This window comes from Dromiciops gliroides, chromosome 1 (genome assembly GCF_019393635.1).
Source record: "Dromiciops gliroides isolate mDroGli1 chromosome 1, mDroGli1.pri, whole genome shotgun sequence".
In the NCBI taxonomy this organism is placed as follows: domain Eukaryota; kingdom Metazoa; phylum Chordata; class Mammalia; order Microbiotheria; family Microbiotheriidae; genus Dromiciops; species Dromiciops gliroides.
This window is the reverse complement of record NC_057861.1, coordinates 243,064,061-243,079,030: the sequence shown is the minus strand read 5'-3', so window position 1 is coordinate 243,079,030 and position 14,970 is coordinate 243,064,061.

Here is a 14,970-nt window from a genome sequence, read left to right as displayed (position 1 = left end):
CCTTACATTCCTCTTTTGAGATCTAAACCTAATAGAATCACACCCAAGTTCCTTAATTTGACTTCTTCTTAGACCTTTAGTGATGACAAGTTTCTGATGAATTACATATTTCATCTTTCCATATAGAAATGTAAACACTTATCCTCATTAAATTTCTTATTTCAATTAATGTCCATTTCCCCCTCCCAATTCCTTAGTATGATTATTCTCAGTTTTGCTGCATAGGTTTATCTTTGGTTGTAATCCTACATTCTTTGCCTTCTGGAATATCATATTCCAAACTCTCCATTCTGTTATAGTGGTGGTTGCTAAATTTTTGTAATCCTGACTGTGGCTTCATGCTATTTAAATTGCTAATTTTGGTGCTTGTATTATTTTCCTTTTGTCCTTGGACATCTGTATTTTAGCTACAATATGCCTCAGACTTTTCATTTTGGAATTTGTTTTGGCAGGTGATTGGTGGAATCTTTAAATATTTACTATGCTCTCTTGTTCTAAGATATTTGGATAGTATTCCTTTATAATTTAAAAAAATATGATGTCTAGACTCTATTTTTGTTCATGGATTTCAGAGAGGCCAATGATTCTTAAATAATATCATCTTGACCTATTTTAAAGGTCAGGATTTTTCCCCTGGCAGATATAATTCCTTCTATATTTCAAAATATTCTATAACTTTTGACTTCATTATTTCTTGATGTTTCTTAAATCCAGTAGTTTCCACTTGCCCAATTTGAATTTTCAAGGAGTTATTTTCTTCAATAAGCTTTTATATCTCTTTTATAAAACTATTATTTTTTCCTTTGACTTTCTTGGTAAGCTTTCATTTCTTTTTCCATTTTTCCTCTGCCAATGTAAAAAATCTTTTTCTTTTTTTTTCTTTTTAAGCTCCTTATCTTTTTCTTTAACTCTTCTAAGAATTTTTGTTGGTCTTGTGTCCTCTCTGCATTTTTTCTTAGACTTTGCTTATAAATGTTATTACAAAAACTAAAGTATACATATTATATATTATTATTATAAAAGCTATTTTCTTCTGTTTATATCTCAAGCTTCTCTGTCACCATAGTAGCTCTTTATGGTAGGTAAGGTTCTTTTGTTCATTCTTCCAGCCTACTTCTTTGCTTTGGGCTTTGTTAGTGTTGGGGTCTGCTCACTTCTAGTCAGGTAGATGGGGAGATAATGAGAGGGCTATATCTGATCTGAGTTTCTGCTGTTTTCACACTTTGGTCTAGAAGCCTGTACATTTTTGGTCCTTCCTAAGTTCACTACCCTCCTCATCTGTGCTCTACAAATTCCTGGCCAGGTTTGGGTCTATTAGCTTGTGTGTGGTTGGTGTGGTTGAATTTTAGCAGACTTTTTCTGATTCACTGTTGGCCCACTGTGTGGTCCTGAAGGTTCAGAGCAACATCAGGTCAGGACTACTTTTCTCCACCCTGGATCTTTGATCCAGAACTGGTAATAGGTAATAAAATTGCCAGATGGCATCCATTTCTGCTCATAGTGCTATATCATGGGTCTTCTGGGGTCTTTTTTGCTCCTAGCACTTTTCCATAGATGCTGCAATGCTCTCTATTTTGCTGCTACCATTGTGTTGTGTTCCTGGCTAGCCCTACTCCAGTGTCTCCAAATTTATCTAACCTGTCTTGGACTGGAAAAATAGAACTTTTCTTGGTTTTACCCATAACAATTTGGTCTGGCTAATTTTGGTTGTGGAGATATGTGGTAGGAGAGCAAGACAAAAATGCTTACTCCTCCTCCATCATTATTCCTCTCCCCTTCCCCACTACTGCTTTCTATTCTACCTTAAAACCTGACCCCAGGTGTTATCTACTTTACATCAGCTTTTTTCTTGTTTTCTATAGTCTATCTTCACTATAGAGTGCTTAGCTAGACATTGAGATGTAATGCTTCAAATTGGAAAGAATTCTATGATGATTATTTGAACATATTCTATTTGGGGGAGAATTTGTTTTTATTATGAAAAGTAAACCATGTATTTATAGAATCTTTCTTGCAATCCTTTCTCTGCCTTGCCAGAACTTAGAAATCTCACAGGTAAAATAGTGGGTGGCTGCTTTTGTGGCTTAATTTCGAATGATGCCCCTGAAAGGCCTTGTCCTTAAATCTTTCCTGCACATGGTGCCTGAAATATCCACTCTCTTCACTGAGATTTATTCCAGTTGTCTCTATAAAATTTCTCTCTTCCTGATAAGGATAACATATTAGTTAAGTATCAGTCATTAGTACCTTAATGTGGTTGGATTTTTATAAGACATAAGGAGTCATCTAGGAATGCCCTAAGGGAATGCTACTCAGAAACAATTACAACTTGATGAAGAAGAAAAGCAAAGTTCTAGATAATAGAGCACTAATCTAAGGAGATATCAAAGCAGAGGGTTGCAGTGTTGAAACTATGAACAGTTAGGGAGCAGACTAGGAGCACCAAGAACCTGGTCAGGGATTAATAAAGAGGAAGTTGTTTAGCCTCTCTGGGCCTTTTTTCCATATTGGTGAATGAGGCTATGTTAGATGATTTCTTGGGCCCCTTCTACTTCTATTGAAGCCATTTTATTTTTTTGGCAGGGCAATGAGGGTTAAGTGACTTACCCAGGGTCACACAGCTAGTAAGTGTCAAGTGTCTGAGGTTGGATTTGAACTCAGGTCCTCCTGAATCCAAGGCCAATGCTTTATCCACTGCGCCACCTAGCTGCCCCCGCCCCTTCTATTTCTAAAAGTGTGTGTCTTTATCCTGGTCTTGAAACAACTTGACTTAATTCAGATTGTTGCCTGTGGCCAAAACTGCTTATAGGAAGATACACAATATTTTGAATCAATTGTTAACGAGTAGACTGGTCGGGGCAGCTAGGTGGTGCAGTGGATAGAGCACCGGCCCTGGATTCAGGAGGACCTGAATTCAAATCCAACCTCAGACATTTGATACTTACTAGCTGTGTGACCCTGGGCAAGTCACTTAACCCCAATTGCCCAGCCAAAAAAAAAGAAAAAAAAGAGTAGACTGTTCTAGAACATGTGATCTTGAAATTTCTTCCATAACTACTTGGTGAATTATGAAATGAGTGGCAAAAGTATGGGTAGAGAGGACTTTATCCTTAGACCCTTGAAAAGACATCCTTTTAGTTCAGCCCAATGTTTCCTCAAATTATCGTTTTAAGGGAATGATCATAAAACATGAACCACAATCTCTTTTGAGTTTACATGAATATCAGAAAGGGAAGCAAAGACCAACTCTGTTCTCTAGCAAGAAAAGGTGAAGGTGATCGGGAATGGAGGTGGGAGAGGATGTGGGGGATAAATGCTTGTAGGGATTGACTTCCCCCCACTCATAGCTAGTTTCACATAAAAGGTAAAGATGGGAGGTAGAAGATAAGTGATTCTCTAAACAAATGATCACTTTCCAGGGAAATTCTAACAATTAGAATGAGTATAAATTCACATTTGACCCATACTGTATATCTCCCAGGTACTGCATTCAGATAATAGGTGTGACATATGGCTCAAGTCCCCAAGCAGGACCTAATGTATAAACAAATCACGCAGGAAACGTATATCTAGTAGCAGAGTATTTAATTTGGATAGAATAGAAAAGTAAATAACAGGGCAAAGTCAAGCAGAATTGGGGAATCTCAGAGGTGGAAAGGACCTCAGAGGCCATCTAGTCCAGCCCATGCCTGAACAAGAATCCCTTCTACAACATACCTGACTTTTCTATGAAGATCTGCAAGGAGCAGGATTGGTTTACTCTGGATAAAGGCCACTCCACTTTTGGATAGACTTTTTAGGAAGTTATTGGAAAGCTCCAATTGTTAGGAAGCAATAGGATCATTCTTAACCCCACATACAGAAATGATATTATCCACCAAATTCATATGTTGATGGGGAAGGATTTATTTAGAGCCTTCTTTTCAAGTCAGTCATTGGAAAACATGCTGGGGGGTGGGGTGAGGAGAGGTCAATGCTTTCTGTGGCTGGAAAAGTCCACTTTATGTCCTCACCTGAGCTCTATCCCTCTGCAGTGAAATTCTTGGGTGTTTCTCAAGTCTACCCTCCAAGCTCCTTGGCATGATCAAGGGACAGCCTCGCTGTTCTGCCCCACATCTGCTCCTGTCGAGGTTTGGAGGCTCACTGTTTTTCTGCCCTACACTCTACCTTCATAGATGTCATCCACTGAAGCTCCACCCAGAGAAGTGTCATTTCTCTTTTAGAGTTAAACCACCTGGGCTAAAATGCATCAGGGCCAGTCAACACATTTGCAGCTCTATTGCTAAGCAGTCTCTCAGTTTGTAGCTTGCTCTGGCTGATACACAAAAGGGATACCTTACCAGCTGTAAGACTTGAAGACCCAACAGAAGGTCTCCCCATCCTTGTTCCTAGCATTATTAGGGCTACTGAATTTCATTCACCTCTTCCCCACTTCAGAATACAGGCTGTGTGCCTTCCTCCTAGTCAGCACCTCCTTCTGAGTCTTTTTGAGGCTGGGAAGAAACACTCACATTCTTGTCCAACTCCTGTCATGTCCCTAAAAACATTCCTTGCATCCCAATAACTAGTACTGGGCCTTGAAAATTGCTTTGTAGTTGTGCTAAGCTTCAGGAAGGCACTAGAAACACGGGAAGGGGAGCAGTTATGGCTGGTGGCCTCTACCACCACGGCAGTTATCAGAGAAATGTCCATGTTCCCTTCACATAGAGACAATAAGCTCTTTGACGGCAGGGCTTGTTTTCTTATAGCTCTTTGTATCCCCAGCACAGTTTTTTGCACATAGTATGTGCTTGATAAATGTTTGTAGAATAGAAATCATATGAATTAGTTGAATTCAATTCAACAAACACTAAGTGCCTACTATGTGCACAGTGTCTTGCCTGTGCTCAGTCAGGTACTTTCCTAACGTAGCAGAAATGGTGGGGGGAATGGGCTTTTTTATGGGCAGTGAAGGGAGAGGGAGTAATAGAGACCAGAACCAGAGTTGATTTGTGAACATGAGACACATCGGGGGAAGATTGCATTGGATGGGTTGGGGGAGGTGAAGTTGGGGAGGCAGATGAGGAAGCAGGGTGAGAAAGTTAGGTGCCTTCATCACTGTAGGTCTGAGGAGGGAGGGAGCTATGAGGTGAATGAGATGCGTATAGAACAAGGTCTGGAAAAAGTCAGAAAAAAAGAAATGAAGGTAGGAAAGGGTGAAGAAAGGTAAAGAGAAAATGATTGTAGGCAACAAGATAGGAAAAGGATTAAAAGCTGACGGTAGAGAGGGAATATAGAAAGGAAACTTTGAGAGATGAAATGCAGAGCTGGGCTGGGGCTGGAGTGTTTTTATTGGTCACCAAGTCACTCCTATCCCTGGGAAGCTGGATTACTTTTAGAGGAAAAAAATGAGACTTGGACCAGCTCTTGAATTCCATCCTGGACATCCTAGCATTGCTTCCACAAATTCCGTATTTTTTCCAGTACTCTTGGGAGACCTCCAGTCGAGGAATGACTTGATTTTGCCCTAGAGTAGGTCTGCATTGTCCCGAGGATTCCCTTTCAAGATCAGTGGGCATGGCATCAGAGGAAGGGTGTGGGCACTGCCTGTTCTCATCCATTTCACCCTGGTCTGTGTCACTGTAGCCATCCTGGGTGTGCAGGTGTCGAGGGCTTGGTTACAGCTCTATTCCTTGGGGTTCCACTTCTTCCTGCATTAAAGTATAAACAAGATGTGTCAGTGATAAACAGTGACCAAGAAGAGTTACTATAATTCATTTAATTGGAAACTTTACATAGCTCCCTTCTAGGGCTACCTAATTACTTTTCTCCTCAGGGACACAAAGGATTGTTTTATCCTCCTACATGCACTAAAAGTGGATGTGCAAAAATGGGTCAGAGTGCACTTGTCCTTCTTCTCCCTCTTCTACCCCATGTAAATAACTACCTACTAGAGAGTAACTTTAGATATTATTTCTTCCTTCCTTAAGACCCATTTACTCAAGCATTTTCGTTTCTTTCAGAAATAATCAGCAATGTAATGAGTTGAAAATCATCCTCTAATTAACCAGAGTTCTTTTGAACCACTGTATAAGGGTTTGAATTGTATATACCCATTGCCCATGGAGGAAAATAGTCCACTGAAGATTGACTTGGCTTAGCCCTTTCTCAAGAAAACATTGTCACAGTCACCTTCACAAAAACTATGTTGGGAAAACCCATTCTGATGTTTACTCCCTAGCTAGCAATAGCTTGTATTTCCTCGTCCCTAATGTAATTTTGCCCCAGTGCCCTTAATCTTCCAGGCTTGCTCTAAAAAGTCAAAAGTGCTTCAAAATGTAGCTGTGGAGCAATTACCAGAAGGTGGTAGGCTGGAGCAATTTGCTGAAACCATTTCTAAATACCATGCAGCCGCAGACTGTTGCTGATATCCTGAAGGGCAAGAGGAGACCCAGTCTAAACTCTGCCCTAAAATAATTTTTTTTTAAATGTTTAAAAGTTCAAACAATATTTGGGTGACCTGCATTTCTCATTATTTCTGTATTCTATTTGTTCACTCCCAAGAACTAGTCACACTTAAGAAGGCTAAAAAAAAAAAAAAGTTTAAAAGGTGTATGGAATTTCCAGTTCTCTATAGGCCAGACAAGGAGAGGTGGAGGAGGCAGATCTCGATGAAGCCCCTACCCACGATGTAGTTACTGAGCAAGGGCAGAACTTTTAGGGTAGGAAGCTGCAGAAACCCTACCACAGGGCAAACCAGGGAAGATGAGAAGAACAAAGGCCAATAATTCCTCAGTTGTCTAAGTAACTACTGAACACAGAGAGAACACATAGGGTATGTGACTGGCAGCGCCCCTATCCAGGGTGCTGAGGGGGGTGAGAGGAAAGAAAGAGAGAGAGAGAGAGAGAGAGAGAGAGAGAGAGAGACAGAGAGAGAGACAGAGAGACAGAGAGACAGAGAGAGACAGAGAGACAGACAGAGAGAGACAGAGACAGAGACAGAGAGAGGAACAGAGAGAAAGAGAGAGACAGACAGAGATCCAGAGAGACAAAGACAGACACAGAGAGGGAGAGACCAAGAGACAGACAAAGACAGAAGCAGAGACAGACAGAAAGGGTGTGTGTGTGTGTGTGTGTGTGTGTGTGTGTGTGTGTGTGTGTGTGTGAGAGAGAGAGAGAGAGAGAGAGAGAGAGAGAGAGAGAGAGAGAGAGAGATACATAGAAACACTGACTACAAAGGTTGGGGAGGCAGGTGGGGAATTAAAGTACGGTGTTTGTGGAATAAATGTGCTACTCTTGCTGGCCTGCTAGAGGTGTTATATCTCAGCAGGAAAGCTGTGAATTGAGAGTTATTCAGGGGTCTGAGATGAGGCTTTCCCTGCTGTTATTTTTGTGTAAATTTTCTGTTTCCCTGGGACCTATGAGACTGGTCTTGGACCTGGGATATATTTTTTCTCTGTGTATGTGTCATCCTAGGGAACATAGAACTTTTACTTCAGGATAGAACTTCTTGAGTCCAGGAGGGGGACATATAATTCATATAAGTGTATAAAACATATAAACATAACAGAAGAAATCTTGTGATCCCCAAAGCTGCATTTGAGCCCCAGCTCTGACACTACCATAGTCAATTAAACTTTCTGAGATTCACTTTCTTCATCTTTAAAATGGGGACAATATACTTTCATTAACTCCTTCACGTGGGGCATTATAGGGAATGTACTTTGCAAATTTTAAAATGCTAGACATATAACTTTTTGCTGAAGCAATCTCTAAGTCACCCTATATTGGGCTATTGGATTTTGCATTGGATTTTCAGGGATCTCTAAGCCACATCATCTCCAAAGTGTGCATCTCCCCCACCATATCCAGTCCCCAGTGCTCACAATAGCCAATGATGTGACCCTAGGGAGATAATATTTGAGGACAATTAGAGCTGTGCAAGCTCTCAGATGCTTCATTGCTGCCCCCTCCGAGGATTGATAAGAGTTTGGACTCTTCTTTTTCAAGGTTTCCTTGTGGATTTCTCTAACAGATTAAGTTGCAGTGGAGATCTCATTACAATATCCCCCAACCCTCCCACCATCTTCCACCTTCTGAACTTCCCTATTTCTGTCAAATGCTCTACTATCTAGCTCAAAACCATTATGTTATTTTCAATTCTTCATCCTATATACCCAATCAGCTGGCAAATCTTATTGCTTCTACCTACCTTCACAACATCCCTCAAATCCATGCCCTCCTTTCATTACCCTTGTTCAGGTACCAGGTTTTGTGCCTGGTATTTCTATTTCAAATCTCTCCCCACTCCAGTTCATCCACAAGGGTAGCTAGGTGGTACAGTAAATAGTACAGTAAATAGCATTTAGACCTGTTATCAGGAAAGACATGAGTTCAAATCTGGCCCCAAACACTTATTGAGCAAGTCACTTAACTTTTTTGCTTCAGTTTCCTTAATTGTAAAATAATAATAATAGCATCTACCTCCCAGGGTGGTTGTGAGGGTCACTTGAAATAATATCTTTAAAGTACCGAGCACAGTGCCTGGCACACAGCAGGTGCTTTATAAATGTTATTTATTATCCTCCAAATCACTGCCAACTGATCTTGCTAAAAAGTCAGTCTGACTCCCTAGTTTTCCATTTAGTTGATCCCAGTCACTCCTTATTGACTCAAAGATCAAATATTATTTCATATTTATCTTGTTTTTTGTTTATTTTGTGCCAGTATTATTAGTACACTGGTATGTGAATATAATTTAAAAGTAAATAAAGATAATATTCAGGTGATGGTCTACTTTTTTTTTTTTTTACTGATAGAAGTGTGTATCAAAAAAAGTTAGGGAAATCACCACTGTAGGCTTCAGGAAAAAGCAGGAAGTGTGGGGCTGAACAGCCTCATTATAAGAGGAGGAGGAAAAGGAGATTCAGCAAGAAATCCTGTACCTGAAGGCCTTGAGAAGACAGAAGCCAGGCTTTGTGTAGGTCTGTTGGTTTTTTGCTATGTTCTCTAGCTAGCCCGATCGGGGGAGGGGAGTTAGCAGAGTGGGTAGGCTGCCAACAATACCCTGATATTCTGGTTGGCAAAGATACTGGCAGAGGGTGGGAAGAAAACTGATACATGGTTCAATGGGAGAAGTCTCCTTGAATCGGTCTTTTATGGTAACCAAGAAGCCGGTGTGATCTGAGACTGCATGAAGGGAACTATGGTATCCAGGAATATGGATATGACCGTCCCAATCTATTCTGCCATGGTACAGAGTGGGAAGAAGAAGAGGTTGGCCCATATTGTTAATTGCCATATAGAGGTCTAGGAAGGTTAGCTTTTTTCAGAAAACAATTTTAGGAAATAATGTAGAAGAAGCAGAATCATATAAAATGCTGAAAAAATGCTTTGGGGGGAGCTCATGAGTTATGGTTCGGACAAGGCCCTGACCAACCAATATCTAGAACCTAGGGTAGCTAACTGGTAAATGGAACACTTACTCTGGTCTCCCCAGTTAGCTATCCCGAGTTTTATTTAATATTTATTAATTTATTAATATTTAATAACATTATTTTGTATGGCAGAATTGGGGTTGCTTGAACTGGCTCAAATAAGTTCCTGGAAAATACAGGCCTTGATTTAATGTTTTATTGTCTAAGATTTAAGAAAAATTATGGAGAAAATGTTAATAATGCAGATTAAACTTAAAAGTATGTCATATGGAAATTTATCTGCCCCCCCACCTCCACCCTCTCCAAAACGGGATTGTTAAACATTTACCACCATACCTCTGTTCAGAATCCTCTCAAACTTAAACCTCATTGGGTTTTCACTAATCTATTTTGTTTTAACCATCCAGCCATATGATATATAGCTTATAACAAAGCCGTTTTAATTAAATATCAATGTGAAAGGCATATAATATGATAACCTCAAGCTTAATCGAGCATACCTGTATACTCCTTGGGAAGAAAGGCCCTTCATAAGGATGGAGACCATATGTAGCTGGAGTGCCTGTGTAGAGAGATGTACAGGCAGGGAATACTTGTGACCAAGATGGGTAGATTGAAAGGTAATTTATACCTTTCTTGCTGCAGATTAGCTGATACCTTCTCCTAACATCATCACACTACCCTCTGTTAGACTAACAGACATATAATATGGTAGATGTTGTTCTCTGTGCTTCTCCGCCACCTGTTGCTCTCTGTTGTATATGTCCAGGCATTGTTCTCATCTGTTCCAGCTAGTTGTCAACCCCAGATAGTTTCAGAATTCCCTAATATATCACACATGCACAAAAATGGATGCTGCAATTTCAGTTTTCATGAGCTCTTTTAGCTACCTCCACCATGCACTGTTGGTGGTGGCGAGCACTGGGGTATTGTGGTCAATAAGCCTTTTTTTGGAAGGGCAGAAATTTCAGCTGTCAGATTTCTCATCCAGCCTCCTCCTGTGCTTCGGCTAGATTAGGTGCTGTCTTGAGAGAGAGTCATCAACCCCTCAGTCCTCATCTACTAGAGTGGCTTGGGTTGGTAATCTTCAACTTGGCAGAGAGGAGCATGTATCTCCTTAAGCATCATTCTCAGCCAACAGCTGGGAAGCTTTCTGTTGTCTTTTATTGTTTCCATTTCTCTCCCATTAGTGAATTTTTATAAATTTCAATTCTCAATCTGGCTGCCTCATGCCTAAACTCAGATCAATTCTGACCATTGACATCTTCTCAATTCTTCAGTTAAAGGCTGCTCCAGAATTCTGCTCAGCTCTTGCTTGACTCTGATCTTCACCATCTCTAAGTTCTTCACTTGACCAAAGCTATGCTGCCTCTCCCTCCAATTCTCACTACAATTCTTGCCCAATTTCTATTAAGAAACTCATTTTGAAGATTTTTCATACCTACCACCCCTCAAGGTAAATCTCCTCAGGACTCAACTTCTTCAAATGGAAAGGGATTTGAGTAGCTCTAAGGTTAAAAAGCCGTTTTAATCTCACCCCCAGAATCCCCTCTGCTCTGTGCAGGTTATCAACTGTCACACTGGCCATAGAATTCTGGAACACTGTTCTATGCAAATAGCAACTCCTACCCTGGGGAGAACATTCTGAAGGGGCTCAGTGACTTGTCTCCTGCTCCCTGGTCCAGGCTCACCACACCTGGCTTCTTACTGATTCTGTTTAACAGGATAAAGAATCATAGAATAAATTGCAGATGAGTGGTGTCAATAGTAAAATAAAAGTGTGTGTGTGTAATGGATCCTGTCGTAAGTTTGATGGTGAAGCTTACAGACTCCTCAAAATAATGCATAAAATAAAGTTCATAAATCACAGTTATATGTAAACATATATACCAAAATATGTAAGGAATATATATATATATATATATGTAATTCAAAGAAACCAATTATATTAAGATATAGTTATCAAAAGATAAATGAAACATGTTCACAACAAACCCTCAGGATAAATACCTCTGTCCAAGTGTCTCAAGACTAGATTTGTTTTGTTTTGTTTTTTTAACATGCTAATCTCTGATTCACTTTCTATTGGGTTCAATCTAAAACTTAGACAGTTCTTTGCTCTACATCTATGTGGAACAAGAATCAGCCTATGTGTTTGGCTTTACATGAGTAGCAAAAGGAATTAGGGAAAGCACATAAGGAATCTTAAAACATAAGCTAGTTCTTAAGACCTCATGTAAGCTGTCTTCTCGAGTCATCTGACATGAATGCCCAATGGAAATAAGTGCAACATTTCAGTGTCACTAGAGTTTGTTATCATTGTTGTCTTCAGTTTAAAATATCATGGGATTTATACAACACTTAGTTTTGAGCCAGAAAACAACCTAGACATCCCTTCTGCTACAGGCATCACACATTTCCACTGTACTTTTCTCTGAGGAAATTGAATTGCTATGAAAACATTTTAATTAAGATTTTTAACAGGGTATAAGGTTGGGGGAAGAAGAAAGGTAAATAAGGATCTAATGCTGAAAGGAAGAAATACCAGGATATATTTGATTTAAATATGATAAGCATTTGTGGATTGGCCTGTCTTTCCTGTGATTGCCAAAATGTAAGTGGCTTATCTGATGGGCTCTTCCACCCAGTTCACTCACCTCTTCACTTCTTATAGCTTCCATATTTATCTCTCCAAAGCCTGTATGATCACTACAGAGATACATTCTCCCTACAAAGCAGTACTAGTTTGTGAGCAAAGGGCTGCCAGTTTTTCTGAAGGCATGCCTCAGATCTGAAAGAAAGAGGAGAATTCCTGATTTCTTTTCCTCTAATGGGCACATATTAGAGGGAAATCTTTGTTTAGTACTGGCAAAAACATTTTACCTGAGGACTCGTATTGCTACTGTTTTGCTTTCTATAAACCTATAAATAGTTCACCATTAGGAGAATACGCTTATTAAATTCCTGTCAGTATGAGCTGCTGAGCTAGCCATATTGATGTTGTTCAATTGTTTCCATCCTGTCTGACTCTTCATGACCCCATTTTGGGGTTTTCTTGGCAGAGATACTGGATTGGTTAGCCATTTTCTTCTCCAGCTCACTTTACAGATGAATAAACTGAGGCAGACAGGGTTAAGTAACTTGCCCAAGGTCACACAGCTAGTAAATTTCTGAGGCCAAATTTAAACTCAGGAAGATAAATTTTTCTGATTCCAAGCCCAGCCATACTGAGTCCCTGTTTATTACATTAGTGAAAATAGTAGCAACAGTCAAAGCCCAGAAGTTTGCAAAGGCTTCCATCATGCAATGGCTAGTGACTCAAGTCCAGTGTTAGACCCTTATTTCCTGTGTGACCTGGGGAAAATCACTTCCCCTCCCTGGAACTCGATTTTCACATTTGTAAAATGAGGATATTGGATTCCATGGCCTCTCAAACCATTCCCAGATCAAGATCTATGATTCTATGTGTGAAATCTCTCTAGACCCCATTTTCTTAAACTGTGGGTTGTGACTCCATATAGCTCATAACTGAAAGTGAGAGTCGCGAAAAATCTGGCAACAGTAAAAGGTTATGTGTACCTATTTTATTATACCTATATACCCAGGGTCATGTAAAAATTTCTCAGGTGAAAAGGGGTCTGAAGTGGAAAAAGATTTTAAGAAGCCCTGCTCTAGATGACTATATGCCAAACCATCAACAAGCATCTGTTAAATGCATTGCCATGGACTGCTCTAGGTATTAGCGATACAGATAAAAATAAAACAATCCCTCCCCTTACAGAACCTACATTTACTGGGGGAGAAAAACGTGTGCGTATTGAACTAGGCATTTGGTATGTGCAAATTGTGTTGGAAGATACAAAAATAAAACAATTCTTTCCTTCAAGGAGTTTTCATTCATGTAAGCCTTCTTTTAAGCCAGGCGTGGTGATGCACTCTTGTAATCCCAGCTAATGGAGAGGCTATGGCTGACAGATCACTTGAACTTGGGAGTGCTGAGTTGCAGTGGGTTAAGCCTATTGGATTTCTGAATTAAGACTTCCACCAAAATGGTGTGCCCCCCCAGAGCAGGGAGCTACCTGGCTGCCCAAGGAAGGGTGAACCAACCCATATCAGGAAAGAGCTGTGTGTGCGCGTGCGTGCAAGATGTATCTCTTTTATATATATATATATATATATATATATATATATATATATATATATATATATAAAAGATTTCTGAGGAAGGCACGAATAGCTGGTGGGATCAGAAAAGGCTTCATGTAGAAGTTAGTCCCTGAGCTGAGCAATAAAGAAATATAGGACTCAAAGAAGCAGATATGAGGAGGGATTGCATTCAAAGGAGTTATAGTAATAATAGTAACATTTATATAGTGATTTAATATTTGCAAAGTTCTTTGTATATATTATCTCTTTGCATAATTATTGCATAATTATTGACAATAAGGTGACAGTGGGTAGAATGCTAGGCCTGGAGTCAGCAAGACCTAAGTGGGGAGGTACTTGAGGCAGAAGGCCTGAGGCAATATGTGCACTTGGCTATCTATTTCGGGGTGGGGGAAATGATGGATGGATTATATATATATCAAGGATAATAGAGAAGAAATAGATTGTCCAACTAACTGACTAGATGGGTAATGGGTAATGTGCAGAACAAATTCACACTATTATAGAAGTGTTAGAGAGTCAGTCCCGGTATTTACTAGTTCTGGACTTGTCACATGATGAATAATGATTTTCAAAAATAAAATTAATTCTGTCTCTTCCACCAAAAGAATCCAACCAAAGTACCAACAGGAAATTTTGGAGAACAAAAGAAATTATATAGAATGTAGGTTGCTGTTTAATTAAACTTTAAAAAAACAACCAAAACTTTGGTAAAACAAACTAAGAGTAAATAGCTATAACTCTTGCTTTTGCTATTGAAATAGACTCGGCACCCCCAAACAAAACAAAACAAAACAAAACAAAACAAAACACCTAGGTTTTCATGGCTGACATCTGGAAGAATTTGTTTGCTCTTCCCAATCCTCTCCTCTGCCCAATTTCCTCGTGTCTGTTGAGGGTACCACTAAACTTTCTAACACCCAGGTTCCCAAGCTCAGTTTCATTTTTGACTTTCTACTTTTTCTCATTAATATCAAATCAGTTGTGAAATTTGTTAAGTCTGTATCTATAATATTTCTTTAGATTGATCTCCTTTCTCCTTACAAAAGTAAGCTTTTGTTCAATCCTTATCAACTCTTAACTGAACTATTGTTATGCTAGTTGTTCTCCCTGCCTCTGCTGTCTCCTGACTCTAATCCATCCTCTTCACAACTGACAGTCATATTCCTAAAACAGCAATCAATCAAGAAACATTTATTAAGCTCTAGCTGTATTTCAGGCACTGTGATAAGCAGTCTGGATGCAAAGACACAAAAGGGATTTCTTTCCATTGGGAAAGAGAGTGTGTAAATAATCAAGCACATCCAAGATAGATACAGAAGAGATAGAAGGTAACATTAGAGGGAAAGACTGGCAGTAGGGGTATGGGGGAGCAAGGAGCTGAGGG